Genomic DNA, 21,313 nt, shown 5'->3' on the forward strand with positions numbered 1-21,313 from the left:
GAAAAATACTAAGATATAATGAGACAGAAAGATGAATATTTATTTAGAATGAAAAGAGAAATCAGAACAAACTCATGGAACCTTAGAGATTCCTGTCCCTTTAGTCTGAGGTTTATAAAAAATGCTTACAGAGAATTATTTATTTATTTATTTATTTGAGATGGAGTCTCACTTGTTGCCCAAGCTGTTGGAGCATGAAGACAACAGGGAAAAACAGATCCAAGTAATGGGGTGACAGGGCAAGTCCTGGAGACCGTCTTTAGGCCCTCAGAGCCAGCTGTTTGAAAACAACTCAACTTGGAACCATGTGACGCCTTTACTTGAGTAGTCACTTACAACTAGAACAGTCCTAACAATTTTTATTGAGTTCTTTTTTCTGTAAATTTGATTAAAGTTTTCAATAAAAACAAGTTGTAGTAATTCGTATAGTGATTAGAGCTAACATTTATTGAGCACCTACTATGTGCCAGGCACTGTTCTGAGAGCTTAACATACTCACTCATCCATTCCCCACAGTAACCTACAAGGATTCACTTGTCCAGGCTGGTCTCAAACTCCTGGGCTCAAGTGATCCTCCTCCCTCAGCCTCCCAAACTGCTGCGATTACAGGCATGAACGACTATGCCCAGAAGTGAGAAATACTTTCAATTGCTGATGGGTTTTGCTTCCCCACACAGAACACGTTTTACCTCCCAACAGCAATTGGCACTCCAGGGGCGCATGTGAGTAGGGGACTTCGGGCTTCAGTTTCAAGAGCTTCAGGACAAACCCACTTCTGATGGAGTATTTCTTCCCTGCTCTCTCCCTGTGGGCCACAGGGCCACCCCACTCTCACAGTCTTGGTTCTGGAACCTCTTTCTTCCCTTGTACCTTCAGGCCTCAGACAGGTAACTGCACCTCGATGTTTCCAGCCCTGGGGCACTGTACTTACCCAACAGCTTCCCTCCATTCTGCCCACAACTTTGTAATTAGTCCCTTCATTCGGGTCTCTCAAATTTTCTAGCTTGAATGTGCCATCAGTTTCTGCCAGGACCTTTCATTGATACAGAAAATAAAATATGTTAATTTATACTGTGCATGGGTCTGCACTCTCTCGTATTATTATGGGATGTACACTGTTATATTACACACCTCATATTATGCACATAATGTCATTACTGTGAGTATGCACACTATTCCTAGCTCCTTTTAATTCACTGGCATGAGGGTTCTTTTTTTTTTTTTTTAGAAGGAGTCTCGCTCTGTTGCCCAGGTTGGAGTGCAGTGGTGCGATCTCAGTTCACTGCAACTTCCACCTCCCGGGTTCAAGCGATTCTCCTGCCTCAGCCTCCCCAGCAGCTGGAACAACAGGCATGTGCCACCACACCCAACTAATTTTTGTATTTTTAGTACAGATGGGGTTTCACCATTTTGGCCAGGATGGTTTTGATCTCTTGATCTCATGATCCACCCGCCTCAGCCTCCCGGTCCTCAGATTACAGGTGTGAACCACTGTGCCTGGCCGAGTTCATTATTTTTATTCCTCCAGTGATAGAGATGCTAATACAAATAGAAACCTAAAAATTAAGACAGGAAAGAAGCAAGTCAGGCCTCCTCATTGGAGAAAATCTACCAAAGGCCCGTTAACACTGAGTCATCCTCTTCCAGTCTCTACAAGTGAGTCCCCAAATCAAATGAGGACTCAGAGGCAACCCAGATCACCCATAGCTCAGGGGCTTAGGCTGCTCAGAGGACAAGAGCAGCTTCAAGCACAGACAACTCACCAACAGGCTGCAGTAGGATGATAAACCAAACTGCCCCAGCAACTAGCACTTTTCTATAATGTACCTGAACAAATAGCATGCAGGGCCATCCCAGAGCTCTAAACTCTAGCCGGTAAGCAGAATTTTAGCAAACCAAAGAGAACAAGTTTCAGCAAATCAACTCAAATTGGCTTAAGACAAAAAATGTATTAGCTCATGTCACAGAAAACTCCAGGGGTAAATCTTGCTTGAAATGTAGCTGGATTCCGGTGCTCAGAGGGTCTCACCAGGAAGCCCTCTCCCTGCTCCTTCTCCCCGTGTCCCTCTCTTTCCCCCTCTCTCTGTTTATCTGTCTGTTTCTCTCTCGGCCTGTCCTTCTCAGCTTTGCTTTCCTTTGGGTTGATTTGCTTCTCAGTCAGTCTCTTTCCAAGTAGTGGCAAAATGACCATGAACACCTTCAATTTTATATCCTACTAAATGGACCCCATATTTCCTCACAACCACAGCAAACATCCTGAAGCTGGGTCTGATTGGCCAAGTTTGGGTCACATGTTCAACCCTCTACCAATCATCCTGGCCACTGTCCAGACTGGAATGAGGGGATGAGGTTTGCTCCACTGAAGCCATGGGGCCTGAGAGAGGGGAAAGTGGAGGGGATGCTGTCAGGAAAAGAGGAAGAAATCCTAGGAAGGAAAAAAACACAAATATCCATCACATCATGGTTGTAGGGCACCAGGCTGGAGCCAAATGCCTCAAATCCAGGACCTACAGACAGATACTGGACCTAGGCCTTTGAGGCTCCTACAGTTGCAAGGCAGGGGAAAGGAGAGAGATGAGGCATCCCAGCTTGGGCACTGCCTGACCCTGACCTCTCACGTCACTTCCCTTCTTTGCCTTTAATGGCCTCGGCAGCAAATGGTAGTGTTGGACTAGATTTCTAAGGATCCTCCTGGATCTAGAGGAATCGATGCTTGAGTATACAGAGGTTTAAAATTTCCAAATCCCAGATGAGAACAAAGCAAAATTCACCGCCAGAATAGAAGCCAGAAATATTAATTAACTTTTACTTTGTTCTTCCAGTCACAGAGGTTAGCAGATCAGCACCCTCAGGCAACCACGAAATCACCCGGTCATGAGGCCTCATCAAGGCGGCTTATGGACAGACATTAGTGAGACTCATACGTATTTCTCTGTCACATGCTGACCATAGTAAAGCACCCAGAGACATTTTCAACAAAGGATTTGACTTGGGATCGGCAAAACTGGATGTGAAAACAAACTCATGCAGGAAAATGAAAGAGGCCTTAGGGAATAGAAATGGGGTGATATGGTATGACTTTCATAGAAAGTCAGGAACATTGATTACACTTAGGGAATATTAATTATTAAAGACCAGAATTGTCATGGTTTGAAACTGACGTTTGATACTAACTCCCCAAAAAATACAGGAAAGAAAAGAGATCACATGAAGACTGTTCGCAAATAGGAGAGTATAAACTTGATGGCATGTTGACTTTGATTTTGTCAGGTCTGCCATCCTTGGATCACTGTCTTTGGTTTTCAGAGCTGGCACGTTGACCAGATGACCACTGACAGTGCCACATCAAAGCTGAGAAGGAAAAAGTTTGCAGTGGGCAACGGCACATCGATACCAATGATGGGCAGCATTTAGAGGTTCAGTCTGTCAAAAGTATGTAAAGACCTTGATACCCAGCTTGGACATCAGGCACCAAGTGAATCCAGGCTGCTACTGCAGCTAAAAAGCCATTGACCCCACTGCTTCCTTTTCTGAAGAAGTCAACAATTCCACTCTAATTGGAACAGACCCTACTCAGCCCCTGAAGCCTGGTATGACATTCTCACTGGCTGATCTGGAGTTGGAGGCTAGGCATGGACAGCAAGTTTGGCCTTATTATATTTCTAATTTCATTCTTCTCAAGGGGAGGATATAATCAAGGGATAATTAGTACAAGAATATTTAGACAATTACTTGCCTGCTGGTTTCTACTTAAATTGATTACTCAGTTACAATGCAGTCAACTATGCATTATTTAAATGTATTTGTTTGTAAAATGCTGTCCACCAATAATGAAACAGACCTTCACTAAAACAACTCTTCCCTGCTCTGACTCTACCCAGACTTTCTGGGTCAGGGTGATATCATCTAACTTGCATCATAGTAGTGGTTCTCAAACTATGGTTTCAGCACCTTTTTACATACTTTAAAATTGAGGACGCTGAAGAGTTTTTGTTTATGTAGGCTAAATCTATGAATCTTTACCACATTAGAAATTAAAACTGAAAAATTTTTAAAACATGTTTATTAATTCACATAAAAACAATAACCCTACTTAATCATAACTTTTTATGAAAAATAACCATATTCTCCAAAGCCAAAAAAAAAAGGAGAGAAGTATGGTAGTGTCTTCCAGTTTTTCATGACTCCTTAATGTCTGACTTAGTTGAAGACTGCTGGATTCTCACATTTGCTTCTGCACTCAAGCTGTTGTGATATGTTGTTTTGGTTGAAGGATATGAAGATTATCTTGGCTCACATAGACATACAGTTGGAAAAGGGAGAACTATTATAATAGCACTCTCAGATAATTGTGGATATTCTCCTTTGATTCTATACCAAAACTTGACAAGTAGCAGTTTCTTAAAAAGTTAGTTGCAGTGTGGAATCTGAAACCACATTAACTCTTTCTATTCTGTTACTTTAAAACTCAGTGGTCTATCTTGCATTGTTAATGATTTTGGAACATCATGCATTGGTCACCTGAAAAATATTAGTTCTCCAAGTTCCAAATATTTTATAATAAAATATATTTCATAATAAAATAAAATATATTTCATTTTTAATACATTTAAAATAAAATATATTACAAAATAAAATATATTTTATTTGATACTAACTCCCCAACAAACACAGAAAAGGGATCAAATGCAGGTGGCTCTGTAACCAATTAACCAGTTAAGCTGTAACCAATTAAGTTGCCTCTATACTTCACTTTTTCTTTTCTGTTTGCAAACAGGAGAGTATCAACCTGATGGGATGTTGACTTTGATTTTGTCAGGCCTGCCATCCTTGGATCACTGTCTTTAGTTTTCAGAGCTGGAACATTGACCAGATGACTACTGACAGTGCCACATCAAAGCTGAGAAGGAATAAGTTTGCAGTGGACAATATTATATAATGTTATACATATAATTATAAATATTATATAGTATTTTTAAAGTTACATTCATTAATACCACTATTGATCACATGAAAAAAGTCTTTAAGTTCAGAAACATGTTGAGCCCATAGGGGATCATACATGTTCTCCAAAATTCTAATTTTTGCTCGAAACCTCAAATGTTATCATTGACAAAAAAATTGATTGCCTTCCTTAAAGTCACAACTTTGCTAATTTTCAAGAAACTATGTCAATTACACAAAACTAATAGCTATAGTTTGTCTACCAGACATTCCTTTAAGTAAAAATGTTATTTCATGAAAAAGGTGGCTAGTTCAACTCATAACTCAATCGCACAAGTATTTTACTCAAGACATGCATCCTTCAATATGCAGCAGCAAATTTTTATGCAGACTGTCCCATTTTTCCACTGGAATATTTTCCAAATATTGCATAATATTTAAAAGATATGTAATCAAGAGTTTAGATTTAATACAATTAATAATTATTACTGCTTCATTAAGGACATTCTTAAGTAAACTGGCTTTTTCTTTTAACTGCAAGTGCATACTGGTGAAAATACAATCACTGCTGATGCAGTTCGGTGGTGTTGCCTTGATTCATTTTAATAAGGCCTCAACAGTTTTACCCACCATTGCTTTTACACTATCAGCGTAAATGTCAACACAGTGGAAAAGGCAAATCACGGTTTAGTGCTGTATGATTTTCTCCAGTTACTGTCAACTGCTCAGGTACTAAGTAGGCAAGCAGTTGGGTTTTAACCAAGGCTGGGATTCTGCCAGGCAGATACAAGGACAGATTGGACTACGGAAATCAAGAGTGTTTAAAAGGGAGGCATATAGTACGCACTTAGGAATCCAAGTTGAGAAGGAAGGAGCTGAAAGCAGTGGAGAGTAAGAAAGTGGTATGCCCAATGGAAGGATGGGGGTGATGGTCCAAGCCAGATGATTGCCATTGAGATGTCAGAGGTGCGGCAGTTATTGATGATCTCCTCTTGGGTTTGACCCTGTGACATCACCCTGTGGTGATACGAGTGACTGACAATAATAAGAACAGTAGCTAGCATTTATTCAGGCACTATGCTAAGTACTTTACAAATGTTGTATCATTTCATCTGAATAAAATGTTTTAAAGAATATTCTCTAAAATAAATTTTTTTAGAAAGTCATTGACTTGGACTGGGCTCTTGTACTGGGCCCAATAGACCAAACCAATATAGAAGTTGATCCCAGTAGCTGAGCTTTAGTTAACTGCAGGAGGCTCTGTAACCAATTAACCAGTTAAGCTGTAACCAGTTAAGTTGCCTCTATACCTCACATTTCCTTTTCTTTTCTTTTTCCCGCTTCTCCCAATCCTATACCTCACTTTTCTATAAATGTTGACGTATCATTCTGTTGGTGGGAGTCCTCTGAACCTGTTTGGTTCTGGACGGTTGCCCAATTCGAGAATCATTTTTTTGTTGTCTTTTGCGTAATTTTTCTTTGCTCAAATACACTCTACTTGACATAATTGGTCTACAATATTTTTTCCTTTATACAGCTCTTTATGTCAATTCTGTACTATCACAATCCACATTTTAGGGATGAAAAGTGGGTTTTTCGTCACTAAAAGTGAAGAAATGGTGAAGACCTCAGTACACGGTTAAATAAGAAAATGTGGCTGTTTTTCCTAGCTCTTTTTTATCATTGGTCTGAGATGGGGAGAGGGAGGGTGAGAGAAGATTGTGGTTCAAGTACCACAGACTCTCAAAATTATGAGATTTAATAAATTCTCTTGAATAAATATTTCTTCATTTGTTGTATTCACCTCCGATTTCTCCTACAACAGTTGCTTTCTATTGATGCATGGAAACAGAATTCTTCCCTGCTTGTGAATTCTTAGCTTTATTCCAGTCTGTTTCTTGGTCCACAGACATGTAACTCAGTGACATGAGCTGGGAAAAGTGGAACAGACTACATTACATGTTAACTTGAAATTGAAAAAATTGAAAATCTTTTTCCTTAGACATGGGAGATGCATTTTCTACAGAGATATGAAGCATATATATATATATATATATATATGTGGGGTTTTTTGTTTTTTGTTTTTTGTTTTTCATTTTGTTTTGTTTTTGAGACAAGCTCTTGCCCTGTCACCCAGGCTGGAGTGCAGTGGCACAATTATGGCTCACTGCAGCCCTGATCTCCCAGGCTCAAGTGATCCTCTCGCCTCAGCCTTTTGAGAAGCTGGAACTACAGGTTCACACCACCACGCCAGGCTAATTTTTTTTTTTTTTTTTTAATACGGAGTCTCCCTCTGTCGCCCAGGCTGGAGTGCAGTGGCGCGATCTCGGCTCACTGCAAGCTCCACCTCCCCATTCTCCTGCCTCAGCCTCCCAAGTAGCTGGGACTGCAGGCACCCGCTGCCATGCCCGACTAATTTTTTTGTTTTATTTTTTTTAGTAGAGATGGGGTTTAGCCATGTGTTAGCCAGGACGGTCTCGATCTCCTGACCTCGTGATCTGCCCTCCTTGGCCTCCCAAAGTGCTGGGATTACAGGTGTGAGCCTCCGCGCCTGGCTGAGGCTAAATTTTTTAAAAAATTGTTTGTAGAGACAAGGTCTCACTATATTACCCAGGCTGGTCTCAAACTCCTGAGTCCAAGCAATCCTCCCGCTTCAGCCTCCCAAAGTGCTGGGATTACAGGTGTGAGCCACCGTGCCTAGCCTAAAGCACATGTTTTGAATGAAAACAGATTGTATTATTGAATCTTAAAAGTTGGCAAAATAATGGCTCAAGAGTTCACAGTTGTCACATTTTTTGTCTGAGATGATTGGGATACAAATCCCCTTTTTAAAAAATGATTTTTCAACATAATGCTTTATATGTTTCCTAAGAATTTCATTCATTCCTTCATATATCAAAACTTTTTTTTTTTTTTTTTTTTGAGACGGAGTCTCACTCAGGCTGGAGCGCAGTGGCATGATCTCAGCTCACTGCAACCTTCACCTCCTGGGTTCAAGCAATTCTTCTGCCTCAGGCTCCCAAGTACCTGGGACTACAGGCATGTGCCACCACAACCAGCTAATCTTTGTATTTTTAGTAGAAAGGGGTTTCATCATGTTGACCAGGATGGTCTTGATCTCTTAACCTCATGATCCACCCGTCTCAGCCTCCCAAAGTGCTGGGATTACAGGCATGAACCACCGCGCCTGGCCCAAAACTTTTAAATATATGGAGGGTCTAGGGTCTACTCAGTGACCAAGTGGTATCAGACATAGACAGCGACTAAAGAGCGACTAAAGAGCCAAACCAAACGCAGCACCTCTATCCAGTTGGTGAGGCTGGCAAGGAAACAGCAAACCAGGTATCTTTCTACGGAAATTCCTCTATCTCCATTCTCCTAACATCCTGTGCCATAGGTAATTGTGGTAGGCAGAATAATGGCTCCCCAAAGAATCTATATCCTCAGCCTGTAAATATGTTACCTTACATGGCAAAAGCAGATGTGATCAAGGATTTTGATATGGGGAATCATCCCGAATTATCTGGATGGACCCAGTATAATCACAAAAGTCCTTATTGGGGGAGACAGGAAAGTCAGAGAGACGAGACGTGACAATGGAAGCAGAGGTCACAGTGAGGCAGGGCCACAGGCCAAGGAATGTGGGGCAGCCTCTAGATGCTGGAAAAAGCAAGGAAGGCAATTCTCCTCTAGCGCCTCCGAAAGGAACACAGCCTTGATTTTAGCCCACTGAGACCCACCCTGGACTTCTGACCTCCGAACTATAAGATAATAAATTTGCGTTTTTAAAGTAATTAAGTTGTGGTAATTTATTACAGCAGAAATAGGAAAGTAACACAGTTGGGTCCCATTATTGATCCTGTTTAAGAGATGAAAAAACTAAGTGAAAAGTTTACATGACTTAAACCTCATACATTTCTGGAGGAAATGCAAAATGGTACAACCCCATAGAGGATATTTTGGCATTACCTATCAAAATTACCAATGCAGGCCAGGTGTGGTGGCTCACACCTGTAATCCAAGCACTTTGGGAGGCTGAGGCAGGCTGATCACTTGAGGTCAGGAATTCAAGACCAGCCTGGCCAACATGGTGAAACCCTGTCTCTACTAAAATACAAAAGTTAGCCAGGCATCATGGTGCACACCTGTAATCCCAACTACTCAGGAGGCTGAGGCAGGAGAATCGCTTGAACCTGGGAGGTGGAAGTTGCAGTGAGTTGAGATCACGCCCCTGCACTCCAGCCTGGGTGACAGAGTGAGACTCTGTCTCAAAAAAAAACAAAACAAAAACAAAAACAAAAAAACCCAATGCATTTACTCCACTTATCCCCATCCTACAGATATGCCTACTTTGCATTAAATGACACACGTTCAAAACCATTCACAGTAGTCTTGTTCATTAGAAAAAAATATTGGAAGCAATACACTTATTTATTTCTAGAGGAATAGTGAAGTAAACTTCACAGTGGAATAGCATGCAGCTGTGAAGAAGAATGAGGAAGCTCTCTACAGACTGATAGAGAAGGATATCCAAAATATACTGTTAAGTGAAAAAAATCACAGTACAGAATAGTTTATACAATGTGCTACCTTTGGTGTATGAAAAGGAGAAAATAAGAATATACATTCATATTTTCTTATACTTAAATACTGAAGGGATACCCCAAAAACTCAACGAAAGTAGTTACCTATGGAAGACAGGGCTGTATGGAATGAGGCAAATGGGGTGGGAGAGGTACATTTTTCAATGTTCATCTTTTCATATCTGATTTTTTAACTAAATAAATGAATGAATGAATTTAAGTAATTTACTGGTCTAAGGTTGCATAACCAATTATAAAAGTAGCAGCAAGAGTACAAACAGCAGTAGTGGGAGCAGCTACCCCTTACTGAACACATGTTATGTGCCAGACATCATCAGGTCTTTCTCATTAAATCCTTACTATACCCCTATGAGGTAGGTATCATTATTCTCCATTTATAGATGAAGAAACTGAAGCTCAGAAAGGTTGAATGACTTCCCTGTAGTCACTCAATGTGTAAGTGGAGAAGTTGGCATTCTAGCATAGTTCTCTCTGACTCTAAAACCGGTGCTCTTGGCCAGCAGGTTCAGTGCCTAGAAACCACTTCGACTTCTAGCATAGGGCTCTTAATTTTACAACAGACCAAGGCTGGACACAATGGCTCACTCCTGTAATCCCAGCACTTTGGGAGGCCGAGGTAGGAGAACTGCTTGAGCCCAGGAGTTCGAGATCAGCTGGGGCAACACAGTGTATCTGGAATTTGTTCCTTCCAGTGGATTCTTGGTCTTGCTGACTTCAAGAATGAAGCCACGGACGCTTGCAGTGAGTGTTACAGTTCATAAAGGCGGCACATCCAGAGTTGTTCGTTCCTCCCGGTGGATTCGTGGTCTCGCTGGCTTCAGGAGTGAAGCTGCAGACCTTCACGGTGAGTGTTACAGTTCATAAAGGCATCACGTCTGGAGTTGTTCATTCCTCCTGGTGGGTTTGTGGTCTCACTGGCTTCAGGAGTGAAGCTGTAGACCTTTGTGGTGAGTGTTACAGCTCATAAAGGTAGTGCGGACCCAAAGAGTGAGCAGCAGCAAGATTTATTGTGAAGAGCAAAAGAACAAAGCAGCGTGGAAGGGAACCCGAGTGGGTTGCCACTGCTGGCTTGGGCAGCCAGCTCTTATTCCCTTATTTGGCCCTGCCCATGTTCTGCTGATTGGCCTATTTTACAGAGCGCTGATTGGTCCATTTTACAGAGTGCTGATTGGTGCGTTTACAAACCTTTAGCTAGACACAGCGCACTGATTGTTGCTTTTTTACAGAGTACTGATTAGTGAGTTTACAAACCTTTAGCTAGACACAGAGTGCTGATTGCTGCGTTTTTACAGAGTGCCGATTGGTGCATTTACAAACCTTTAGCTAGACACAGAGCTCTGATTGGTGTGTTTACAATCCTTTAGCTAGACAGAAAAGTTCTCCAAGTCCCCACCTGACCCAGAAGCCCAGCTGGCTTCGCCTCTCAATCCCCACTCTAAACAGGACACCCCAACTGCTGTTGGGAATTGGGCGATGACCACTCTATCTACTTCCTACTGGATAGGGGCAAAGAAGGGGCCCAGCAGTTGTAGTGTCCTCCAGAGGGGAACTCTTAAGGCCAGTGAAAGGGCCAGTGGGTTGGTCCAGGGGTCCTTGGTAGAAGCTGTTAGTTGAGCTCATTTGGGGTTCCATTTGTAAGACTATCTGTAGCTTGATGGCCTCAATCCTAGAGGAAACAAATTTGACAAGGAGGTTAAAAATACATGGCCCAAAGGCAAGTAATAGTAAATGGCTGCCATGGGACCAAGAAAGGGAAGAAGCCATGTTGCCCAATTCCAGAGGTTGGTCTAAGAGTTTGAAAGGTGCTGTCTGATTTCAGAAGCCTTTTCCTGTAAATGCCAGGTGGCATCTTGTACTATCCCTGACTGGTTAGTGTAAAAACAACACTCTTCCCCTAAGAAGGTGCAGAGTCCTCCTTTCTCAGAAGTGAGAAGGTCTAGGTCTTGGTGGTTTTGGAGAGTCACTGCTGCCAAAGAGTCTATTTGGGATTATAGAGTAAGGATAGGTTTCGTTATTTCTTGCAAACTGTCTGAGAAATCCTTTGAGAGTGCGTGGTAGTAGGATAATGAAGTATCTGGCTATTCCAGTTCCTGTAGCAGTAGCCATTCCTAACCCTATAAGTAGGGGTATTAGTTGTATGGCTCTGCGCTGACAGACTTGAGCTTTGAGGAGTACTGATAGGGTCTGATTTCCACAAGACTAGAAGTTAGCATAATATATGTTTACACTGTTAACTTTTAGCAAATTTTACTTTTGTTGAAAACCTTGTAAGTTTGGGATTTCAATTATTCTTTGCTATTAATAAGACCTCGTTCAGTCCATATTAACTTAGAATTGGTATAGATGGCTCCCTCCTGATTCTATAAGTACTTTAAGGTTTGTCTGAGTGCAAACAGCTCGCACTCAGACAAACCAATTATTAGGCAATTTTCCTAACTCTGCTTCTATAAGAGTTTCCTTATCATTTACTGAATACCCATTGTGTCTTTTTTCCTCAGTCACCTGGGAGGAACCATCTATCATTCTGTCCCGAAGGGAGTTCCTCCTAGATCTGGTCAGACCTTTGTATGGTAATTAATTAAGATTTAGATCCCCTGTTAGGAAACCTGCTGGGTTAAGGATTTTTGGTAGGAAGGCTATGAGTTTTCTGTGGCCTCTGTGCTTTTGGGCTATGCCCTTGTTTACACTGACAACAAGGTGGTATTGGAGTGTTACAGGGTTACAGAGAAGACATTCAATTATCAATTATAGGTTTTTAATTTACCCTGGTTTTAAAAGGAATAGGGTACATTGTTTTTCCTTTACTACTTCTGTCTCTGTCTTTCTCTCTCTTTGACTTCTTCTTTGTCTCTTCCTCTCTTTCCTTCTTCTCTTTGTCTGTTTCTTCCTCTCTTTCTCTGACTTCCTGTCTCTTTCTCTCTTTCCTTTCTGCTGCCTCTGCCAGCTGCTTATGCTGCTGCTCACCCCCCTCATTCCCCTTTTGATGGCTTCAGCAGTATAAGACTGCCACCTCCTTGGGTTTTTGCACTGCATGCAAAAACTCCATGGTTTCTTTGTGATATTTAATGGGGGTTCCCCCAGAGGTTAGGAACTCCCTTACTTTCCATATTGCAGCATGGGCATGTAGGATTAGATAAGCACACTTGCTATCTGTATACACATGTATTCTTTTTCCTTTTCCCAGTTCTAAGGCTTGGGTAAGTGCCACTAGTTCTGCTAACTGGGCACTGGTTCCTGGGGGAAGAAGCTTATTTTCAACCATGATTATATCACTAACTATGGCATAACCTGCCTTTCATATCCCATTCTCCACAAATGAACTTCCATTGGTATATATGTTAAGGTCAGGATTAGCTAAAGGGACTTCTAAGAGATCATCTTGGGTGGCATAAGTCTGGACTACAATTTGTTGGCAGTCATGCTCGATTGGTTCCCCATCCTCTGGGAGAAAAGTGGCAGGGCTGAGGGCCACGCATGTATGTATTTGCAGCACTGGTCCCTCAAGGAGTAGTACCTGGTATCTAAGTAGGCAGTTGTCCAATAGCCATGAACTTCCTTTGGCACCTAGTATGCCATTTACATCATGAGTAGTCCAGACGGTGAGATCCTTTCCTTGTATTATTTTGATAGCCTCTGACACTAAGACAGCCACTGCCACAACTACCCTTAAACAGTGAGGCCAGTCTTTTGCTACGACATCAATTTCCTTACTTAGGTATGCCACTGCTTGTAGGGTTGTCCCATGAGTCTGAGTAAAAACTCCAAGAGCTATCCCTGCTCTCTCTGTGATGTATAAAGAGAAGTTTTGCCCTGTGGGAAGGCTTAAAGCTGGAGCTTGTACTAGGGCCTTCTTTAAGGTTCTGAAGGCTATTTCTGCCCCTGGTTCCCATTCTACTAGATGATTATTTGCCCTCTGGGTCTCCTTGATTATAGTATATAGGGGCCTGGCTATCTCGCTGAGTCCAGCGATACATAATCAGCAAAAGCTGGTGATTCCAATGAACCCCCACAACTGTTTTAATGTCTTAGGGTGAGGATAAGCCAGTATAGGCTGCATTCGTTCCTTGCTGAGGGCCCTGGTTCCTCTGGCTAAGATTAGGCACAGATATTTGACCTGCTGCAGGCAAAGCTGGGCCTTCAATCTAGATGCCTTGTACCCTTGATTAGCTAGAAAGTTCAAGAGATCTAGAGTAGCCTGCTGGCACAAGGCTTCTGAACTGGTAGCCAAAAGTAAATCATCCACATACTGAAGGACCAGAGTGCCTGGACTTGAGAAGGGGCCTAGATCTTGGGTCAGTGCCTGACCAAACTGGTGAAGACTATCCCTAAACCCTTGGGGCAAGACCATCCACATAAGTTGAGACATGTGGTCTGTGGGATCCTCAAAGGCAAAAAGAAACTGGGAATCAGAGTGCAGGGGAATACAGAAGAAGGCATCCTTGAGGTCCAGAACAGTGAACAATTCTGCTTCCTCTGGTATTTGAGAGAGCAGGGTATAGGGGTTGGGTACAACTGGATATAGAGGAATTACTGCCTCATTGATGAGCCTAATATCTTGCACCAGTCTCCACCGACCATTTGGTTTTTGTACTCCTAGGATTGGGGTGTTGCAGGGACTGCTGCATTTCCTTACTAAGCCTTCAGCTTTTAAATGTTTAACAATATCCTGTAATCCTTTATGAGCTTCAGGCCTTAAGGGATATTGCCTTGATAAGAAAAAGTGGTGGAATCTTTTAGCCTGATTTGGACTGGGCAGGCATTTTTTGCCCTTCCAAATTGTCCTTCCAATGCCCAGACTTCAGGGTTAATTCCCTCCTCAAGTAGGGGACAACAAATGGGTAACTTGCTCCCCATATTCACATAGATAGTTCCAGCTTTGGCTAATATATCCCTCCCTAATAAGGGCGTGGGACTTTCAGGCATAACAAGAAAGGCATGTGAAAAGAGCAAAGTCTCCCAATTACAACTGAGGAGGTGGGAGAAATACCTGGTTACAGGCTGTCCCCTGGACCCCTGCTGATTGGAATAGTTGCAGTCACCAATGCAGCAGCAAAAACACTTCTTGCCCATGAACCTGCAACAGTTCCTGGACCCTGCTGATTGGAATAGTTGTGCTTACCGGCACAGCAGGAGAAACACTAGTTTTCCTCCTAGACCACAAGGAGGACCGAGGAATGTCAGATTTAGTGGCCCTTACCAGTATTCTCAAAAACCTGCACCCTTGCCTGTCCTCTTAGACCACAAAAAGGACCAAGAAAAACCAGATTTAGTGGCCCTTACTGATGCATTCTCGAAAACTTATTAGAATCCTAAGCATTCTCCTGTTAGTATTGAGACTTTACCCCTGTCCTATAAAGATGCTGTGCCCCAAAAATGAAGTAGAGGACCATACCCTGAGGGAGGGGAGGGATCTCGAGTTGGAAGAGTGATGCCTTTTGTCTTTACTTATATGAATAGGAAGGATACAATTTCTGAGGTTCCCCATATCCTAGCTTCAGGAATAGCTTTTGTTAGGCCTGCTTGTCTGAGGAGGGATCCTAAAATTCCAGATAGTCCCCTTTACAATGGGGCTTTGGGCAAAAATTGTGTCTTTCTGATTGGTGAACCCAGGTGCCCAAAGAAGGTAACAGAGTCCGGAGTTTATAGAAATCATTTTGATAGGAGAAACTAGAAAAGCACCAGAGACAGGGAGTGATTTTTATAAGTGGGACTAGCCTCAGAGAAGACTGGTTAGGGGAAGTTTGTCTGACAGACATTAGGACCCAGGAGGCAAGGGTCAGGACAGATAGGATAGATGGGCGAGTCTCACTTGGGCGACATGACTTTGAAAGTTCTGCTCATGGCCACAGGGTCAACCAACTTGTTGTCGGGCCCCTGGAGCTGAATGGCTTTCCTCTCTGTCGACCCTCGGCTCAGCCCAGAAGTACAGGAAAAGCAGAAGCTGGTTCCAGGTGAACCAACGCTCCCAACTCTGAAGAGTTGGGGGTTGTTAGAGAGCCCTTTCCCAGGAAGCCTGACACCCATGTCTTTAGTCTGGCAGCTGTGCTAGTCGCTTTTAACTGGCTGAGAGATGCCCAGTATTTAGCCCCCGAATTCTAAGGAAAAATAGGACAGAATAGCAAGCAAAAGGAGTCCGATGGTACTCACCGCTTGGCGATAGCTGATGGTCCCTTCATGGTCGCCAAAATGTGACCCACGTTGGGCGCCAAAATGTGTCTGGACTTGGTTCCTTTCGGTGGGTTCTTGGTCTTGCTGACTTCAAGAATGAAGCCACGGACACTCACAGTGAGTGTTACAGTTCCTAAAGATGGTGTGTCTGGAGTTTGTTCCTTCAGATGTTAAGATGTGGCCAGAGTTTCTTCCTTCTGGTGGGTTCATGGTCTTGCCAACTTCAGGAATGAAGCTGCAGACCTTCGCAGTGAGTGTTACAGCTCTTAAAGGTGGCGTGTCTGGAGTTGTTCATTCCTTCTGGTGGGTTCGTGGTCTCGCTGACTTCAGGAGTGAAGCTGCAGACCTTCACGGTGAGTGTTACAGCTCTTAAAGGTGGCGTGTCCAGAGTTGTTTGTTTCTCCCTGTGGATTCGTGATCTCACTGGCTTCAGGAGTGAAGCTACAGACCTTTGTTGTGAATGTTACAGCTCATAAAGGTAGTGGGGACCCAAAGAGTGAGCAGCAGCAAGATTTATTGCAAAGAGTGAAAGAACAAAGCAGTGTGGAAGGGTACGTGAGCAGGTTGGCACTGCTGGCTCGCGTGGCCAGCTTTTATTCCCTTATTTGGCCCCACCCATGTCCTGCTGATTGGTCCATTTTATAGAATGCTGATTGGTCCGTTTTTACAGTGCTGATTAGTGCGTTTACAAACCTTTAGCTAGACACAGAGTGCTGATTGGTTTGTTTACAATCCTTTAGCTAGACAGAAAAGTTCTCCAAGTCCCCACCCGACCCAGAAGCTCAGCTGGCTTCACCTCTCAATAGTGAGATCTCATCTCTACAAAAAATAAACAAAATTAGCTGGGTGTGGTGGCATGTGCCTGTAGTCCCAGCTACTTGGGATGCTGAGGTGGGAGGATGGTTTGAGCCTGGGAGATAGAGGCTGCAGTGACCTGAGATCACACCACTGCACTCTAGCCTGGGTGACAGAGTGAGACCCTGTCTCAAAAAAGAAATTTTTTTTTACAACATAGCATATCACATACACATTGTTAACTGACTAAAATGGGAGCCAAGCTGGCTAAGTGAAATATGAGAATTTATTCTATTTTTGCTAGGCTCTTCTGTGCAGCTTTGGAAACTTAATTTGGGGACAAACCATTGTTTTTTTAAAAATTATAAAATAACATAGTAAAAGCAGTCTCATTAGTGTGTGCACCATAAAATGAAATTGACAGGTTCTTCCTTACTTTCCCATCTAGGATCCAGATTCAAGCCTCCTGAGTTCTCCACCTGCCCTCCAGGCTGGACCCTAACATTTACATGGTCTGGGGCAAGAATATAATTGGAGATCCACGTACCATATTTGTGAATATTTATAAGTTATATGTCAAGCTGTCAAATAAAATACATTCTATCCACCTACCTTAACAAATATACCTTCAGAACCATGTGGAACACTAAGACTGAAATTAAAATTCTTGGGTTCCTAAAAGCTCTGAGCCCAAACATGATATTGTTGAGATCTCTGGCCCCTGGCCCATGAACTATGTGGCTTCTCTTCCCATCTCCAGTTTCCCTCCATGCCACAGTGGACTTCAAAATCCCAGTCAAGACTGGTTGCGGTGGCTCATGCCTGTAATCCCAGCACTTTGGGAGGCCGAGGCAGGCAGATCACCTGAGGTCAGGAGTTTGAGACCAGCCTGGCCAACATGGTGAAACCCAATCTCTACTAAAAAATAAAAATTAGCCCAGAGCAGTGATGGGCACCTGTAATTCCAATTAGTAGGGAGGCTGAGGCAGGAGAATCACTTGAACCCACAAGGCAGAGGTTGCCGTGAGCTGAGATGTGCCACTGCACTCCAGCCTGGGTGACAGAGTGAGACCCTATCTCCAAAAAAAACCAAAAAAACAAAAAAAACAAAAACCCAAATGCTCATCAATGTTAGACTGGATAAAGAAAATGTGACACATATACACCATGGAATACTATGCAGCCATTAAAAGGAATGAGTTTACGTCCTTTGCAGGGACATGGATGAAGCTGGAAACCATCATTCTCAGCAAACTAACACAGGAACAGAAAACCAAACACCTCATACTCTCACTCATAAGTGGGAGTTGAACAATGAGAACATATGGGCACAGGAAGGGGAACATCACACCCCAAGGCCTGTTGGGGGGTGAGAGGCAAGGGGAGGGATAGCATTAGGAGAAATACCTAATGAAGATGACGGGTTGATGGGTGCAGCAAACCACCATGGCACATGTATACCTGTATAACAAACCTGCACGTTCTGCACATGTATCCCAGAACTTAAAGTCTTTTAAAAAATTAATGTAATACATCCTTAGCTTGTGGCAGCTATATGTACTACAACTCTTTTGTTTTATATACCACAAAATAATTTGCAACTCTCATGTACACTGAAAGGACTGTATCTAAACTACAACAGAGAAATAAAAGCTAAGCTTTAGATTTATATCAGAAGAAACACTCAAATGTTTGTGTTGGTAATTTTAGTTCCCAGATAGCAATACCCACTGGACAATTTATAGTCTACTACAAAATCCAAGTCCACATGTCCAGGCTCCATCTGCACACTCACGAACAGCCACTCTTTGGTCACTCTTTGGTCCTAGGAGTATGTGTGCAGTAGGGCATTCTGTCCTTGGGAGGATGGACCCAGAGACCCCCATAGAATCTGGAAGCAGGCTCAGAGCCACTGGGAATTCTAGGGCCATGGTCTAAATGGTGAGAGAGAGAGTTACAAGTGGTCATGTCTTCTTGGCTTCTGGGACTCCCTGCCTTAGTGGGAGGTGCTGAGGCCGGAAGAGAGCCAGAGTCAGTGTCTGTCTGCTAAGCATGGGCACAGAGAAGGAATATTTCTTTCTCAAGTCCAAAAGAAATACTATCTGCCCTCAGAAGTAGCCACAAAAAGGATCCCAGGAGATGAGTAAAATGCAGAGTTCAAGCTCAGTAAATCACTTAGTGAACCAAAGAAAGTAGTGAAGAGAAAGAATCAGGATGAACTCACGTGTAAAACATGCAAATAGTGGAGGAAAGCAACTAGATTAGACTCAACACAGTGGTGATGCTTTAGATATGTGTGAACTCAAATGTAAATGACTGGCAGTTGCGCAATGATGGAAACTCACCATTTTCCTTTTTGTTGTTTATGTCAGAATATTTAAGCCACATGCGCACACACACGTGCACGCATATGCACTTTTCACCTTAGAATTCATTCCCTCTTGCCATGAAAGTCCATTTCTGGGTTGTTTGTGCTCTGTCAATTACAAGGAACTCAGTGTCTCTCGGGTACCTAAAGTAATAGGGGTTAGTTGTAAGGCCACGATGGGTCACATTATTAACCTAGGTGTATTGACAGTCCCCTCTCCCTGCCCACGGAAGAGGATTCTGACTGGGCCTGCTCAGTCCAGTTCCTACCCCTGTCTTTCTAAGTCAGACTTTTGGGATTTAAAACTGCAAAATTGGGAGAAAAGGAAAAGAAGGATAAAAACTAGAAATCCAAAGACTGGGGCTGGGGAAGAATTGGGAATGTGAGGTTGTATGTGGGGAAAAAAATGTATTTAAAAAAATTTTAAGATGTTTTATTTTGGTCTATGTGTCCCCTAAATGGTGTTTAAGAAATACAAGTTGGAGTTTCTTAGAAATTACATTTAAATGTTGGGGTAGCCTCTGTCGGTGGTGACTTGGTAATGTGATGAGACCTCATAGGTGAAGCCTTCATGAGCTTCCAGCTGTCTGTGGAAATAAGGATCTTGGGACTCTCATAGGAGCATGGAATGGGCATATTAATGCATCCCATGTCAACCAGAATATAATGCCAACAACCTTTAATGCAGTCCAGTACCAAAAGCACTTTAGCAACATCTTGTGAATCCTGAGCAGCACAGCCTGGTCAATGCCCTCTGCCACACCCACACATATTCACACAGCTGTGTTATATGATCTGCTTCATCTACACCTCGTTGTCTATTACTCCTGCCACTGCCAAACAGCCAATAAGAATTTTGCTCAATCCATGTTTCTTAATGATCTCATGGCCTCTGCATGCTGTTCTCTTCTGTGTTCCAGTTTTAGTTTCAGCTCCTTTCTGTATGGTCATTAGGGCAGCTCCCAAATCCTCTGGCTCTCTCCCCTTCTAACCAAATGGTAAGAGTGTATTTACCTGCTCCATGAGAAGCTGTGTGTGGCTATATGATTTCCTTCGGCCAATGAAATTGAGTAAAAGTGACATATGTCACTTCCAGGGGGAAGATTTAAGAGCCAGGGTGTCCTTTACCACATCTCTCATTTCCCCCTGCCACAGTGCCCAGAATGCTCGAGACAGTGGCTGCTCCATCCAGCTGGGTCCCAGAGTGAGGAAATCAACATTGTGGACCAGAACACGCAGCCGATGCATGATAGACACATGGCATGAACAAGAAATAAGCTTTTGTTAAATCACTGAGATTTGGAGCTTGTCACTGCAACATAAACTAACCCAGGAATTCTCAAAGTGTGGTCCCTAGATCAAAATAAGTAGCAGCAGTATCACTGGAAAATTTATTAGAAATGTAGATTATTGGGTTTCAGCCAAGGTCTATTGAATCAGAAACTCTGGGGTGACAGCTGGGTGTAGTGGCTCACACCTATAATCCCAGCACTTTGAGAGGTTGAGGTGAGAGGTTCACTTGAGCCTAGAAGTGATTAAGACCATCCTGGGCAACACAGCAAGACCTTTTCTGTACAAAAAATAAAAATAAAAAAATTAGCCAGGCATGGCGGTGCATGCCTGTAGTCCCAGCTACTTAGGAAGCTGACGCACAAGGGTTGCTTGAACCCAGTAGGTCAAGGCTAGAGTGAGCTATGATTGCACCACTGCACTCTAGCCTGGGTGACAAAGCAAGACTTTGTCTCAAAAAAAAAAAAAAGAAAAAAGAAAAAAGAAACTCTGAGATGCAGTCCAGCAATCTGTGTTTTAGTAAGCTCTGCAAATCATTCTAATGCCTTCTAAATTTTAAGAGCAACTGACCCAACTGATTCCTCTTCTATTACTGATCACCTGATGCCCTGTATCCAGAAATAAAATGCACAAAGAGAGAATCTGTCTGGCCTAATTTAATCATCATCACCCTGCCTGGGCAGAGCTCTTGTTACCATATCACCTCATGAATCATCGTACAAACATTAAACTGACCATCTTGGGAGATGTGCTTCCCTTAGGTTCAGTCAGACCCAGGCCCAGTAGCCACAGTTTGGAAGAGGCAAGAAGGGTCAGTGATACAGAACACGGCCAGGCATGCCTGCATAACCACCTGGAACTGCCCACTCAGCAGGGGCCAGAGGTTGGCAGTTTCAAGAGGGTCTGTGGGTGCAGCAGGCACCATGAGTGTTCTCTTCAATAAGTTAGAGCAAATATAGAATATAGGATAACAAAATAGAAGACCTTAAAGGAGTTGAAGGTGATTTGCGCTTCATGATTGCAGCAAAGTATTATATATGATGGGAGGGTTGTTGCTTGGGAAAAGCCAGCTGATTTGAAGTCTAGAGGTCTTCCAAAGTGATATCTTGTTTAGGAGCTCAAGCCTGGGACAGTGGTATGCATT

The 21,313-nt window shown here is 42.9% G+C and overlaps 1 long non-coding RNA gene across 1 annotated transcript in view; it reads right to left on the reverse strand.

Moving 5' to 3' along the window:
- Positions 1-253: 253 nt before the first annotated feature.
- LOC139357080 (uncharacterized) overlaps positions 254-21,313 on the reverse strand; it is a 128,124-nt gene continuing 107,064 nt past the window's right edge. The window contains exon 5 of the long non-coding RNA XR_011609698.1: positions 254-1,033. This is a non-coding gene — a long non-coding RNA (uncharacterized lncRNA). The remainder of the gene's footprint in view (positions 1,034-21,313) is intronic.

The sequence above is a fragment of the Macaca nemestrina genome, chromosome 11 (assembly GCF_043159975.1).
Source record: "Macaca nemestrina isolate mMacNem1 chromosome 11, mMacNem.hap1, whole genome shotgun sequence".
NCBI classification, from domain to species: domain Eukaryota; kingdom Metazoa; phylum Chordata; class Mammalia; order Primates; family Cercopithecidae; genus Macaca; species Macaca nemestrina.